Below are 11,660 nucleotides of genomic sequence, written 5' to 3'. Positions count from 1 at the left end.
AGCTACTCCTTGTTATGACATCCGACATGTAAGTTCTGGTTTGAGTTCTGACTACTCTGTTTCTGATACATCTTCTTGCTGGGATGTGCCTGGGAAAACAGCAGATTGACGGCCCAAGTAGTTGGGTCCCTGTCATTCATGTGGGAGACTCAGATGGAATTCCAGGATCCTTGCTGAACTCTCTCTCTCTTTCTCTCCCTCCCTCCCTCCCTCCCTACCTACCTTCTTTTACTTTGACAGGCAGATTTACAGAGAGGAGAGACAGAAAGAAACAGAGCACGAGAGGTTGTCTGTCCTCTGGTTCACTCCCCAGATAGCCACAATGGCCAAAGCTAAGCTGATCTGAAGCCAGGAGTTTTTCTAGGTCTCCCGTAGAGGTGCAGGAGTCCAAGGACTTGAACTATCCTCTGCTGCCTCACCAGGCCACAAGCACGGTGCTGGTTTGGAAGTGGAGCAGCTAAGAGATGAACCAGCCCCCATATGGGATGCAGGCAGAGGTACCTGCTCCAAATAAATCAATCTTCCATAATATAAAAGAAAAACATTTCTTCTTAGAAACCCTAGTAGAAGTACTTTAACTGCAATATGAGAGCTACCTCATTTTCTATGCATGCAGATAAACATCTTTGTTGAACAAGTGCTTCAGTGGCAAGAGTCCATTGGGAGCACATGACAATTACTCTCCAGAGTTACTCTCTGATTGCCCTGAAAAAATTGTTTCAAGAAGTATAAGACGTGACAATGGACTTCTTACAGTAGTGGACAGTGTGTGAGGAGGCCAGCACTGTGCCATAGCTGGTAAAGCCACCTCCTATGATGGCAGTTCATGTCCCAGCTGCTCCACTTCTGATCCAGCTTCTGCCTAATGGCCTGGTGTGGCAGCAGAGGATGGCAGAAGCACTTGGTCTCCTCCTGCCACCCATGTGGTAGAACAGGATGAAGTTTCCTGGCTCTTAGAATTAGCCTGGCCCAGCTCCAGCCAGAGAAGTGAGCCATTGGGTGGAAGATCTCTGCCTCTTCCTCTCTGTAACTCTGACTTTCACATAAAACAAACAAACAAACAAACAAACAAAACCAAAAAAACACCCTAATAACAATGAAGAATACAAAACGTCTACTAACAGGATCATGTTTTTTTATAAAAAATCTGAGTCAGGAGGCAGCAACACAACAGCTCACTTGAAATTGCCACTTTCTGCAGATCCTCTGACCACGTGGCCTGTGAAAACTAACCATGGACTGAATTTGGACTGTGAGCCATGGCCTCTGCCCAGAAGTGGAAGGCTTGCATGTTACTCTTCTCTCCTGACAGGCACCTCTTCTGCTTGCCAGGAGGAGCCATGCCCTAAAAGAAAGTCCTTTCTCCCTGTGTTCTTCTGTGTCTGCTGCCCCTGCCATTGCCCATCTGAACTTTACAGAACAGAGGATTCCAGCAAAGTCTCATCATGTGCCAGGGACTTGCCTGGGACTATCCCATCCTAGACAGAGAACAGGTCAGGGAAAGCTCGGCCTCTCTGCTCCATCTGGAGAGCCACAAAGTTTGTCTGTCTTTTCACCGTTTGCCATGTTGTATGCTGCTGCACCTGCTGATCTGAGCATTCTCTGCTGCCGTAAAAAAGAGGACCCTATCATGAAGCCATCACTAAGGTGTGCGGGTTCGAGTGACTCTGGCAAAACTGCACATAGATGGGTCAAGGAAGAGACTACCCACCTGGCAGAATACTAACACTTCAGTCCTTCCATTTTGAATGAACAGAATCTACCTCCAATTTGACCTTTCACAAAATGCACACACATTGCTCCTCTCCCATTCTTTGTTTTACACACCCACGCAAACCCAAAAGTAACCATATGTGCCTTAGAAGACATTTTTAAAAATGATATAAGTATTGCCATCCATAGGGCAAAAAAAAAAAAAAAATCATCCATCATCTAAATATCTTTCAAAGCCTGAGTTTTCCCAGCATGGTCCCCAGGTTTTATGTGATCCAACTTTTCTTATTTTTTAGCAATGATCCAATTATCTATCAACCAATTACCTTGGGGTTTTCTTCCTAAATAAGCCCCAACAGCAGTTCCACATTTGTTTCACACTCACCTGTTGTCTCGTAGCTCTTGTCCTCAGCTGCAGTGAATCCACAGCACTTTATATAGTCACAGTCCTGCTTTGTCTTAAAAAAATGTTGGCACCATCTCATTGACATTTATGGATGGATCTCATAAATTGTAGTAATAATCATAATAATTATAAACACTTTGAACTTATATGGGGCTTTTCATTCAAAAATGTCCTGGCACTTTAGAAAACTTAACCAGTTAGTTCTTTACCACACTTCACAGAGCAGGTCTTGGTAACAGGTCCACTTGGACACTTTCTGTACAATACTTGCCTGTCTTCATAGCAGTTCCTGGGAACAGGATAGGGGAGAAGGAAAGCAAGAATGGAATGGAGAAAGGAGCAAAATAAGGTGGAAGGAAAGGAAGAAGAGAAGGGAGAGAGAGAAGGAAGGAATTAAATTTGGCATGTCAGAAAATCATTCTTTTATTTTTGAAATTTACTTATTTGAAAGGCAAAGTAGGGCCCCAGTGGCATGGCCTAGCGGCTAGAGTCCTCGCCTTGAACGCACTGGGATCCCATATGGGTGCTCCACTTCCCATCCAGCTCCCTGCTTGTGGCCTGAGAAAGCAGTTGAGGACAGCCCAAAGCCATGGGACCCTGCACCTGTGTGGGAGACCTGGAAGAGGTTCCTGGCACCTGGCTTCGGATCAGCACAGAACCGGCCATTGCGGTCACTTGGGGAGTGAATTATCGGATGGAAGATCTTCCTCTCTGTCTCTCCTCCTCTCTGTATATCTGACTTTGTAATAAAAATAAATAAATTTTTAAAAAACAAAAAAGGCAAAGTAGTATACACACACACACACACACACACACTCAGGGAGTCGCAGGTGTGAGAGGGAGATAGAAAGGACACGTCCCATCTACTGGTTCACTCTCCAAATGACCCCAAGAGTTGGGGCTGGGAGTGGGCTAAGCCAAAGACAAGGGTCAGCAGCCAGGGGCTTCCTCCCGATCTCACACAGGGGTTCAGGAGTACAATGACATGGACATCTTCTGGCATCATAGAAATGTTTATCTCTGGCCATTAACAAGGAGCTGGGTTGGAAATGGAGCAGCCAGGACTGGAACTGGTGGCCATATGAGAAGCCATCATTGCAAGAGCCAGCTTATCCCATTTCACCATAATACTAGTCCCAGAATCTCTCATTCTTGGTCTGCATTTTAGGTGAGCAGAGCTTCTAGATCAAAGCTCACTGCTTCAGCATTACCAGCTCAGACTTTGAAGGTGAGGATTTTGTTGGCCTCCACCCATGACTGAGAAATCAGGCCACAAGACATGTCCTTGTGAGCAACATGCAGACTTGTACATGCAGGGAGATCCTAAGCTATAAATTTAGGGCAGAACCTCTCCACATTCAACAGAATTGAGGGTGAAAAGTAGAGAAATTGTCATATCCCATCCTGGCACAGTAGCCTAGTAGCTACAGTCCTCTCCTTGCATGTGCCAGGATCCCATATGGGTGCTGGTTCATACGCCAGCTACTCCACTTCCTATTTAGCCCCTGCTTGTGGCCTAGGAAAGCAGTCAAGGATGGTCCAAAGACTTGGAACTCTGCATCTGCATGGGAGACTTAGAAGAAGCTCCTTGCTCTTATTTTTGGATCAGCTTAGCTCCAGCTGTTGCAGCCACTTGGGGAGTGACCCAGTGGATGGAAGATCTTTCTGTATCTCCTTCTCTGACCTTCCAATGAAAATAAATATCTTAAACAAATAATCATGTCCCTGGCTGCAATCTCCCTTGGCACAAGTGTGAACTGGGGCTGGGTAAACCTAGTTGGTCTAGACACCAGCACCATCTGCTGCTCTGGAAAACCTGGGTAGATGTAGAACGGACTAGGCTAGGTCGGCCCCACTGAGCTGTGTCTGGGTATGGACGATCCTTGGCTGGGCTGAAACATCCAACAGTAAGAACCAGAATGGATTGAAGGCCAGCAAGAAGGGCTGACCCATGGACCCCCTGGTATGCGCAAGATCTGGCAATGGGAGAGGTTTTGATGGAGGAGCCTGGGCAACTCCTCTGGCAGGACACAGTCCCTGCAGGTGAGCACAAGAATCACGATAGGGAACGACCCAGACCAAGCCAGAGAAAGATACCCACATTTGGCATAGGTCGGGGGCAGACCAGGCTGAACCAGTTCACATCACTTGCTGATGAAACCGAGCAGCATAATAGAGTCTGGGTCGGACCAGGTTTGGTCGCAACACCAACCAGTGCACATTAAGGAAAGCCAAGGTGAGATGAGCCGTGCCAGATGTGGCCACAGTGCCCAAACAGCACACGTGAGAAGGAGGGAGGGGGCAAAGCCAGCAGGGGAAATGTGAGGTCCCCTGCTAGACAACCACTCCCACTAGAGAGCGTGAGTTGGAATCGAGGCAGACCAGACCAAGCAGAGCTGCAACACCTGTGGGCCTTATGTGAGCTAGATCAGGGAAAAGTCAGGCTGGGCTGACTGTTCCGACTGGTGCAAGCAAAAATTAGAGTGGGTGAGGGTTGGTTGGGCTTAGCCGCAGCATCAGCTGGCAGAGGCTGGCACTGGGGACTAAATCTGTCAAGTCAAATGCCAGAACCACCTGGAGAGTGCATAATCCGGAAGTGGGAGTGCCCTAGCAGGGAACTAGTGGGCACCTCCCTCAGGGTTACCACTGCCACTGGAGAGCATGAAAACCAGAACAGGGGCAGGGTGGCTAGACAGAAAGGCACCTGCCAGTATGTGTGTGGGCTGGATAGTAGGTTGGTTGGGTTGAACTAGGCTTCAAAACCCATTGACATGTATGAGAGCTAAATGGGATGTGGGACAGACTGAACAACCCTGTGGTACATACTGGCAAGCATGGGAACCAGGGTAGGGGCAGGCCTGGTGGGGCTTATGGGGAGTCACCCCAACTAGGCTGCAGCTCCCACTGGTTTGCATGAGGGCCGAGTATGAAGTGGGCAGGATCGGGCTGGACTACAACACCCATTGGTTTGCGTGGAAGACAGGGCTGGAAACAGAACTGACCCAGCAATTGCAACCACCAGCATGTGCATAAGCTGACTGGGGCGACGGACTGTGCAGGACCCTGTACTGGCAAGCACACACAAGAATCAGGTCTGGGATCATCTCAGATGAAGTTTCTTTGGAGATCCCTCCAACTGAACTGCTGATCTCAGAGCCCCAACCATGAAGAGACTATGTCAGCCAGTGGATTCTGAATAGATTTCATCACAGTTGAAATGGCTAGATTGGCAGCAATTCAGACCTGTTGAGCTTTCAAAACTGCTTGAGCAGGACCCCCAGAGCATGCCCCACATTGGGGACCTGGGATGGGTGGGAGTTGGGTGAGGCTTTTCCCTTTGTTTCTCCCCTGACCCCAGATACAGGGGTAAAAAAATGATTATATTAGTATGGAAACAATGGTTTTACCCACTTTCCAGTAGCCTTTGACCCTTTATACTCTAATCAATTATGAAACATTATCAATAAATAAATAAATAAATAATTTTTTAAAAAGCAATCATATCTCACATCTAAAAGTGGAACCATTTCTCCTTATTTTACTCACCAAGATCTAACATACCAACAACTAAGACTTCACATAGGGTGAGGAAATCTGGGGATGTGTTGGCACCATCTACAATACCACCACATTATCAGCACTGAGGGCAATCATAACGTACTGGAAGGTTCTCCCAGATCTGCAGCCAACATGTTGCATGACAAACCTGTGTCCTCATGTTTGCTCAGTTCTCAATCACTCCTCTCACAAAATCTTTTTTAAAGATTTATTTTTAATTAAAAGGCAAATCTACAGAGAGAAGGAAAGACAAAGAGAAAGATCTTCGATCCGCAGGTTCATTCCCCAAATGGTTGCAACACACAGAACTGGACCAGTCCAAGGCCAGGAGCCTCTTCTGGGTTTCCCACTGGGTGCAGGGACCCAAGGGCTCTAACCACCGTCCGCTGATTTCCCAGGAAAGTGGAACAGTGCCCATATGATATGCTGGCACTTACAGGTAGAGGATTAGCCTGTTGAGCCACAGTGCCGAGCTTGGATATCTTCTTTTTAAAAACCCAGATTATACTCACAAATACTGAGTGATAGTCAAAGGATGACCTGAGACACTGCGGCAGGTCATACTGAAAGAAATTTTCTCAGATACTGATGCCCTTGCACTTAGGTAAGACTTTAAACAGCAACAGTTGAAAAAATTTCCTGAAAAATCCAGGGAACAAGCAAGCTCTGAGCACCTCAGACAACCCTAGAACAGTCTTCACAAATGCAGGATCCTTCAGTCCATGTCTCAGATGAATTTAGTTTTCTTATATTCACTTCATGACCAGATTGTGAATGGTATCTGTCCAAGGAAGACAAATGAGCTCTCAGTGTGAATACAGAGTTTTACAAAAAAAGACTTATCTTGAGGTGCTCCAAAAGAGAGTCATTCAACCCATTCCAAAAGCAAATCTTATTTACCCATCACTTCAAAGTTTCAGAAAGTATCTGTTTGGGTCCCCACTGCACGTATATCTCATAACAGCATCCTCCTCCCCATTGATCTGTCTTCCAGAGACCTCTTGGTATGTTCTGTCTCAGCAGTAGCATATATGTTATAGATAGATAGATAGATAGATAGATAGATAGATAGATAGATAGATAGATACTGAGAGCGAGAGAGAGGCTCCAGTTCATATCCTGGCTGTTCCACTTCCCATCCAGCTCCCTGTCTGTGGCCTGGGAAAGCAGTAGAGGATGGCCCAAAGTCTTGGGACCCTGCACCCGCATGGGAAACGCAGAAGAAGCTCCTGGTTCCTGGCTTCAGATGAGCTCAGTTCTGGCCATTGTGGTCACTTGGGGAGTGAACCAGCGGATATTTTTTTCTCTGTGTCTCTTCTTCTCTCTGTAAATCTGCCTTTCAAAGAAAAATTTTTAAGTCTCTGCTGTATACCGCTCAAAAGCATTTGTCAAGCATACTTGATCTTTTATAAATGCCATTTCTTTGAGTTCTCATTTAATCATCTGAGTTGACCAATGACAAAAATGGCTTCATTGGAAATGGAAGGGCTGGGTTAAAGCTGACACCAAAGCTGTTCTTCCCATGTATGCTGCCATTGGTGGCATTTGACTCTTAAATTCCAGACAATCCTATTTGGCAGGTACTTCCTGGACCCTGCCTCTTCAGTCCCCTGCTTTGCTCTGTTTGGTCTTCCAGAGCTTACTGTCCCTGGAAGAGTCTGCTTACTGTCTCCCAGAGTCTGCACTGACAGGAGGCTTTAATCAGGAGCCAGAGCCTGGGATTGAACCCATGTATTCCTGTATGGGACATGGTTACCCTAACCAGCATCTTAATGGCTAGGCCAAATGACTGTCCTGAAGCTTGTGTTCTAATACAGTGAGTTAGGTTTCAGACACCTGTGAAACATCCAAGCAAGATGTCACAATGGCAATTGCAGCTCAAAAACCAGACTTGGATCTGGGAGTCATTTGCCACATAGAGGGATTATTTTGTCTTTTTCTTTGGAAAGGCAGATTTACAGAGAGGGGGAAAGACAGAGAAAAAGTTCTTCCATCCATTGGGTCACTCCCCAACTGGCCACAAAGGCTAGAGCTGAACTGATCCAAAGCCAGGGGCTAAGAGTTTCTTCCATGTCTCCTAGGTTGGTGCAGGGTCCCAAGGCTTTGGGCCGTCCTCGATAGCTTTCCCAGGCCACAAGCAGGGAGCTGGATGGGAAGTGGAGCATCCAAGACATGTATCATAGGTGCCCACAAGGGATCCCAGCGCATGCAAAGCAAGGACTTAGCCACTGAGCCATTGTGCTGGGCCCACAGAGTGGGATTTAAAGAAAGGGAAATAGAAGGCATTGCCTAGGGAGATGTCAAGTGAGATAAAAATGTGCACTTGTGACCAGTTCCTGAGGAACTTCAATATTTAGGGGCTGAGCTGATAAAGGTGACTGAGAGAGACTATACAGAAGAATGAAATATGACAAAACAAACAGAGTATGGTATCATGGAGGTCAAGGTAAGACACTGTCTTAAGAATTAATAGCATGTTTGATGGATGCCTTTGAGAAGAGAGGAGACTAAGAGCAGGCCATTGTATTTGGCTACCTACAGGTCATTCATTAACTAGGAGAGAACAATGTTAAGACAAGTGTATCAGGATTGTGTGTGTGTGTGTGTGTGTGTGTGTGTGTATGTGTGGTAAGTTCCTAAAAACTGGACGCCATTTGGCTGCTTAATAAAGATTTATTAACTGACATTCCAGAAACCTCAGGAGAGGGGTGAGTGTCAGGGATGGTTCATTTCAGTGTTTCAGTAATGTCATCAGCCATCTGAAATCATTTGACTTCTCCGCTTTGCCTTCCTGAAAGTCAGCTTCACCCTAAGGCTGCCCCTCTCCACAACCCATCACATTTGGTGGCTTCCAGCAAGTCCCAGAGTTCATTATGAGTTTAAATATTCAGAGACATCATCACCTTAGCAATGCTCAGAAAAATGAGAAAAAACACCCTTTCTCGATTCAGCAGGTAAACCATTCCTCACTGTCTATTGGCTTCAACTGAGTCATGTGTCTGTTGTTTATCTGTTACAAAAAGCCATTCAGTGGGATCTGCAGCCTAGTTGGGGCAACCCACGATAACCCACACCAGGCCCGTCCCCTGCCCTGGTTTGCCAGTATGTGTAGCGTGAGGGCCGAGTACGTGCTGGGCAGAACCAGACTGGACTGCAACACCCATTGGTTCCAGTGCAACTCGGGACTGAAAACAGAACCAACCCAGCAATTGCAACCACCAGCTGATCGGGGTGATGGACTGTGCCGGGCCCTGTGCTTGCTAGAACATGCAAGAAACTAGTCTGGGAATACCTCAAAGTTTCTTTGGAGATCTCCCCAATCGAACTGCTGGACTCAGAACTCTAATCAAGAAAAGACAGAAGACAGTGCAGATCAATCATTCATCTCAGCTATATGTTGGCAGCGAAAAATGGGGCAAACAGAGACTTTATGATGGACCATATCAATCAGTGGACGACCTCATCGAGCGAAACTGGCAGCGATTCATAACTGGAGAACTATTAACACCACTCGAGCACATATCTCAGAGCATGCCCCACATCCGGGACTCGGGGTGGGCGGGAAACCGGGTGGGGCTTCTCCCTCAGTATCCCCCTTTACCTCAGATACAAGATGGAAACAATATGGACATAATAGTATTACCCAAAAAAAACAAAACAAACAAAAAAAACCAAAAAGCCATTCAGGGACAAGCGTTTTAGTGGGTAAGCTGCCTGTTAGGACATCGATGTCCATCTCAGAGTGCCCCTGGTCAGTGCCCAGCTCCCGTTTCTGTCTCTGGCTTCCTGCAAATGCAGACCCTAGGGGGCAGCAGGGATGGCTCAAGTGATTGGGTTCCTGCCATGCATGTGGAGATTGGGACTGAGTTTCCAGCTCCCAGCTCTGACCTGTTTGGGCCCTGACTGCTGTGGGCAATTTGGTGAACGAACCAGAAGATGAGAGAGCATCTCTGCATGTCAAGTGAATAATTTTTAAAAAGTTAACATTGACTATTGCTCAAGGATGTGATAATGTGATTAGCTAGGAGCTGTGTTGAGAGCCTACAACAGCCTGGAGTTCAGGATGGAACCAGATCTTCCCAGAGCACATGACCTGTGTCAGGTCAGTCACAAAGAGAGGAGTGGGTGCAGCAGCCAGAAGGGAGAAGACTGAAGAACAAACGGGGGTGAGCTCATGGCAGCAACACCAGAGGCAACTGAAGAAACCTGGCAGTGAAGAGGCCTGAGAGGCAAGTTGCTCTATACAGGGAGATGTATTGTTTTTCTAAAAGGCCCTGCAAGGGGGAATCTCTGAATTCTAACAAGGAGGGATCCAGCCAGGAGTTTGGAAATGCAAAGAAGGCAAAGGAAAATGGGGCAGAGATGGACCCCCGGCCTGTACCAGCGTGCCCACATTCAAGTCGAAGCTCAGCTCCTGGTGCCAGCTTCCTGGATTGGATTCGCAATTCCTGGCTTTGGCTTGGCCCAGCTCCAGGCATTATTGGCTTTGTGGGGAGTGAGCCATCCAATGGGAGCTTGCTCTCTGTTAATCTCTGTTAATCTCTCCCTCTCTAATAAATAAATAAGCAAAAAAAAAAATTTTTTTAAGGAAGAAATTGAGAAAACTCTCCATGAAGCGAGGCTGGCATGAGGTCTTGAGTTTGGGTGAGGGCTTAGCCAGTCCTGGGAAACAGCCCAGAGGGACTGAGTGCACTGGCTGCCAATGTGTGACCTTGGACAAGGTCTTCTCTTAAATTGTTCTTTTTTTTTCAAGATTTATTTGTTTGTTTATGAAATGAAGATTTACAGAGACAGTAGGAGAAAGCAGGAAAGCTATCTTCCATCCAGTTGTTCACTCCCCAAATAGTCTCCCCCAAACATCCAGATCTGGACCAATCTGAAGCCAGGATCTTGGAGCTTCTTCTGAGTCTCTCACATGGATGCAGGGGTCCAAGCACTTGGGCCACCCTCAGCTGCTTTCTCAGGCACATTAACAGGGCGCTGAATCAGAAGTGGACTAGCCAGGACTTGAACCAGCACACATACAGGATGCCAGCACCACAGGTGGAGGTTTAACCATCTATGCCACAATGTCAGCCCATTGATTTTCCCTCTTACCTCACAGGAATGTATAGGAATTATAGGAGATAATGTGTGTAATTGACTCAATGGTATAGTTGAGCTTATTTCAGAACTTCCCTGTTTCCCTTCAAGTCCTAGTAACCAATTCATGCTAAGCCAGTAACAAACATCTGGCTAAGTACGTGATTGCTTTTTGCGGATGTGGGACCTGGATCCACACTAAAGGAAAGGGAGGAAGAAGGGCAACAGAGAAGAAGATGATGTAAATGTGTATTCATGAAGCTTTTTCATCCAGATGCCTCCACGTTCCACACCAAAGGATCTTCCGCAACATCCTTGTGCAGCTTTTCAGGTGGCAATTATACGAGCCCTGCTGACATAGATATTTGTGACCCAGAAGAGCGCTGTCAGCAGCGTCCTCTTCCCAGATGAAGGCAGGACAAAGATATCATTAATCTTCAATCATCTGGCAGTTTTACTAGACATGGGCGATTTGGCTGCAGATGTCAAGACGCACAGAAGGGAAAAGATGAGAAACAGGAAGCTAAGAGTGTGCCCTTAATGCTGGCTTTGAATACCACTGAGCTCCTATGCTTTATGTACAAATTTGTTGCTTAAATTTACTTTTTCTTTCCTCAAGAAAAAAAGTAACATTGAACAGACATCAACAGCAGCAAAAATGAAAACCAAACTCTGCTACTTAGCTCACTGATGGGGGCTAAACTGTTTTCAGCTAAAGGGGTCTGCAAATAGACTCTTCTTGAGTCGTCACAGTTCTGGGATGTGCTCCTGGCATTTGAGGCGCCCCTTTTGACACATGCTGTCAACTTTTCGGTAGGAAACTTCACCTGTAGCAGTCCCCTCCTGGTAGCTTTTTGCAAGAGGCAGAAACATGAGGTGGACACTGCTGTGTGCTCTGCCC

This window comes from Ochotona princeps, chromosome 8, assembly GCF_030435755.1.
Source record: "Ochotona princeps isolate mOchPri1 chromosome 8, mOchPri1.hap1, whole genome shotgun sequence".
NCBI classification, from domain to species: domain Eukaryota; kingdom Metazoa; phylum Chordata; class Mammalia; order Lagomorpha; family Ochotonidae; genus Ochotona; species Ochotona princeps.
The sequence above is the reverse complement of the archived record's forward strand: the minus strand, read 5'-3'. Positions refer to the sequence as shown.